Genomic DNA, 4,857 nt, shown 5'->3' with positions numbered 1-4,857 from the left:
ATAAGTATGGGAGCAAGTCTTTTGGTTCTTCTATTATGAATACCAGGTCGTCTGCATAGGCTTGTACTTTAAAGATCTCCTTCTGGATTTTAAGCCCTTTTATTTGTTCATGTTCTCTGACTAGATCTGTCAGTGTTTCCATTAGATATACAAACAAGAGTGGTGACAGTGGGCAGCCCTGTCTTGTACCCCTTTGAATTTGTATATTTTGGGTCACTTCGCCATTGACAACCACTTTTGCTTGCTGATTAGTATAGATTGCTCTAATTAATGTATAAAAGTTTTCTCCGCAGTCCCAACTTGCGAGTTTTTGTAACATGAAGTCCCAATTTACCCTATCAAAAGCTTTTTCAGCATCCAGGAATAGCAGGGCTACCTGCCTTCCTGGGTGTTGTTCATAATATTCTAGAACATTCAGGACGATCCTTATATTGTTTTTAATCTGTCTTTTAGGCAAAAAGCCTGCTTGATCTTGATGAATTATGTCAGAGAGGACTTTCTTCAATCTGTTTGCAATTATGGATGCAAATATTTTGTAGTCTGCATTAAGCAGAGAGATTGGCCTATAATTTTTTATATCCTTTTCATCTGAGTTTGGCTTGTGAATTAGGGTAATCAGTGCTTCATTCCATGTTCCTGGCAGTCTGCCATTTACCGTAATATCTTGTAACAGATCTTTAAAGGGCAGTGAAATTTGTTCTTCAAATCTTTGGTAGAGTTCTATAGGAATCCCATCTGGACCAGGTGCTTTGTTTTTTTTTTGTTTCTTGATCGCTTCCGTTATTTCCTGGCAAGTTATAGGGCTATTTAGTAGGGATTTTTGTGAAGCATCAAACATCTTTTTATTCTTTTTATGTAAAAAATCTTTAGTCAGTTGGGGATTTAGTGCATCTTGTTTATATAATTTTTGGTAGAATTTTTCCACAACTTCTTTGATTCCTTGTTGGCAAAATTTTTCCTCCTGATTTTCATCTCTCAATGCTCTGATTAACATCTTAGTCTGTCCTATGTCTCTGCCTTTCTTCAGATCTGATTCTACCTGTTTGATTTGGTTTGCTAGGGTTGTATATTTAACCCTCCTTGATTTATTCCTCCAAGCCTCTTCGTTAATAAATAGGCCACGCAAATACGCTTTAAATGTTTCCCAAACCGTCAATATTGAGATATCTGGTTGTATATTTCTTTGAAAAAATTCCTTGATTTCTCTGTCAAGCTTAGTCCTAAATTGTTCATTGTTTATAAGTTTCTTATTTAGAGACCATCGTTTTGTTCTCTGGATATCATATAAAGTCAGTTTTACTGGGTTATGGTTGGCAAATGTGTTGGGGAGAATTTCTATTTCCTTAACTTCATTTATCAAAGTTATTGAGGCCCAAACCATGTCAATTCTTGACCATGAATTATGCCTATTAGAGAAAAAGGTAAAGTCTTTTCCCCCCAAATTTCTCACCCTCCAGAGGTCTAGTAGACTTTGTTCTTCAGCTAATTCAAGAAAAGCGTTGGTGAGAGTATTTCCCTTGCTCTTTTTTCCCTTCAAGTTCTTCCTATCCATATTTGTATCGAAAACCGCGTTAAAGTCACCAATAATACAGAGTTCTTCAAATGACTGTTCTGCCACTATGGCTTGAAGCTTCTTGTAAAAAGTTTCCTGATTTTGGTTGGGAGCGTATATGTTCACAATTAGGAGTCTTTTATTTTTCCTTGTTATTGACGTGGCAACTATTCTTCCATCTGTGGAGGTGTATACAGCTTCTGGGTGTAAACTTTCCTTTACATATATGGCAACCCCTCTTTTCTTCTTATCATCTGCTGCGTAAAATACGGTTCCTAATTTCGATGAATTCAGATATTGAGCATCTTGCTTTCTGATATGCGTTTCTTGTATACAAGTTATCTCTGAGTTACACTTATTTAGTTGTTGGAAAATCCTCTTTCTCTTCTGAGGGCTGTTTAAACCATTCACATTAACCGATAAGATGTTCAACTTACTCCTTCTTTCCATTTTTGTTGCGTTCCCTATTGAGTCTTGCTTTCTGTCTGGTTATAACTTGTAATGATAGCGCATTTGCCCTTCTCTTTCTTCTATCTTTTCCCCTCATTCTTTCTTCAGTATCTTTACTATCTGTATGGTCTTCTTCTTCTATGTCACTCTCATCGGATTCTTCCTCTTCTTCATCCTTTCCTTCCCATCCTAATTTCTCTCCATGTTTTTCTAGAAAATTCCTTACTTTAAATACCAAGTCGAGCTTATATCTTTTCCCCTCATAATTGAACAGGAGCCCTTCAGGAATGAGCCATCTATAGACAATCTGGTGTACTTTAAGTAATTCTGTCAAGATGAGGTATGGTTGTCTTCTTTCTCGTGCCCTCCAGGGTACGTCCTTTAAGATCCGAATATCCTTGTCACCTATAGTAATTGAGGTCTCACTGGAGGCCCTCAGCACTCTATCTCTCATATTTCTTTTCAGAAATTTAATATGTACTTCACGGGGCGTTTTATGTCTGCGTGTGTATGCTGTGTTCTTTCTGTAGATAGCATCTATTTCGCTATTCACCTCCTCTGAGGTACCAATTTTTAGCTGATCCACAAAACATTGCACTACTTCTTCTTTTAGATTTTTTTCCAAAGTTTCTGGGATATTCTGGGATCTTATTATTAATGCTGCTTTGTCCATTTCTAAATTAATCAGTGCATCCTCAATTTTATCAGTTTTTTGTTTCAGGTCGTATACCTCTTGGTCAACCTCTTGTAGCTTATCCTCAGTATTGTTACAATTTTTAGCTATCTTCAATATTTCCCTATTCACCTCCTCTGAGGTACCAATTTTTAGCTGATCCACAAAACATTGCACTACTTCTTCTTTTAGATTTTTTTCCAAAGTTTCTGGGATATTCTGGGATCTTATTATTAATGCTGCTTTGTCCATTTCTAAATTAATCAGTGCATCCTCAATTTTATCAGTTTTTTGTTTCAGGTCATATACCTCTTGATCAACCTCTTGTAGCTTATCCTCAGTATTGTTACAGTTTTTAGCTATCTTCAATATTTCTTGCTTATTTTCTTTGATTTGTTTTTTGATCTCTTCAGTGTCTAGTTTCATCTGTTGGGCTATTTCTGCAACTGTTTTATTAATGGGGTCCAGTTGGAGCTTTATCATGTCCTCCATTCTTGACTGCATAGGCTCTATCTCTCTCTTAAACAGTTCTGGTAATGCAGTTTCCATTAAGTGTTTGGTGGTCTGTTCTACTATATCTTTTATTAAGTTTTTCGTCTCTTTGCTTTGTGCTTGACCTGCACTCATTGCTGTAAGTTTAAGTTGTGACTGCACACTAGCTTGCCCAGGTGATGCTAAAGAGTTTTTCCGACTACCTGCTCCACCTGTGGCCATTTAGGGATTAGTGGTGTCCTAAACTCAGACTGAATCCTCTTCTCTGATTAGGCACTTATATGTTTCCTCCTATCCTTCTTTCCTATCTGTTTATTCTGTTATCCCCCTTCTCCTGTTCGAGCAAGGGAACCTTTACCTTTACCTAAGCTCAGACTGAATCCTCTTGTCTGATTAGACACTTATACGTTTCCTCCTATCCTTCTTTCCTATCTGTTTGTTCTGTTATCCCCCTTCTCCCCCTTCTCCTGTTATTTCCCTGATATTTCCCTTCAATTTCTCCTTTGTGTCAGTTATAAACAGTGTTATTTAAGTTGCTGCACATGCGATTCAGCTGCTGCTGAGTCCGTCTTTCTCTCCGGCTGGCTCCCGTCGGCGCTGTTGTATCCCTCTGGGTCCTAGCGTCGCCTGCTTGCTGGCTCTGCTGAACTGCTTCCTCAGTCTGTTGTTGGATTTCTTGCGCAGTCGCAGAGGCTCCTCCTCGAGCACGCCCACCTCTCCTCCGTCTCTCTCCCTCTCTCTCCGTCTCTGCCCTCCGTGTCCCAACGCCCTCCGCTCTAAAGGAAAAAGAGAAAAGGAGACAGGCGGGAAGCAATCAAAGGGACTTATTTTATGTTTACTTGGGGATCGTCTAAAGCCGGTTTGTTTGTTTTTTTACCCAGAAAATGCAAATCAACTCTCCTCTAAACTATCGTTTAATGGCCGCCTTAAAGGGAACGTGTTCCCTCTCCCTCTATTGTAAGTACGCCTCCGGGTAATTAATGACGTTTGTTAGTTGGTTTATATTATATCTGCCCTATAACGTTAAACTTGGAAATACTTAGCTTCGGTTGTGTAGCAGGAGGGTGTTCTGTTCTCGTAGTACAATCCGCTAGACTCCTTTTGGCTCTGTTGGTAACGGCTAGAGCTCGGCGTATGTCGAGCGTTCTCAATAGCTTCCGCTTCAAGGCAGCCCAGCGTTGTCCCGAGGTGATTGCCAGTCTATCTCGGGCACTGGGAAGAGCCTCTTGCTTTCGGTTTTCCCCTCCGAGGGAAACCAGGAAGGGGCGATGGAAAAAAGACCCCTAAAAAGCTATAAGAAAAAAAGTGTTGCGAGCAGCTGCAGCTGCTAGCGTCCACTCTCGTCGCAACCGGATCCGGAACCCCCAACAATGGAGGACTTTTAATACAGTAGTTGTACTTTAGAAATAACACTAGACAATACAGAACTCTAAATCCAGAAATAAATTTGAATGAGGAGAATTTCTGAGGAACCCCTAAATGAAAACTGACAGCAAGAGCAAAGAACTTACAGCAGAGTCCATCTGTACTAAATGTAGCAAGTATTTGGTTTTGCTAGCATTTTCTCAGTGGCTAAATCTTAATTTGCAGTCAGTACAGTACATTTTGTTTATTGAATTCTGAAGCAGTGCACTTCCTCTGATGAAAAGATCATTTTAAAGGACATATATCATTCTTTCCTTATTTCATT

The sequence above is a fragment of the Gekko japonicus genome, unplaced genomic scaffold (genome assembly GCF_001447785.1).
Source record: "Gekko japonicus isolate JY-2015 unplaced genomic scaffold, Gekko_japonicus_V1.1 scaffold4237, whole genome shotgun sequence".
NCBI lineage: Eukaryota > Metazoa > Chordata > Lepidosauria > Squamata > Gekkonidae > Gekko > Gekko japonicus.
The sequence above is the reverse complement of the archived record's forward strand: the minus strand, read 5'-3'. Positions refer to the sequence as shown.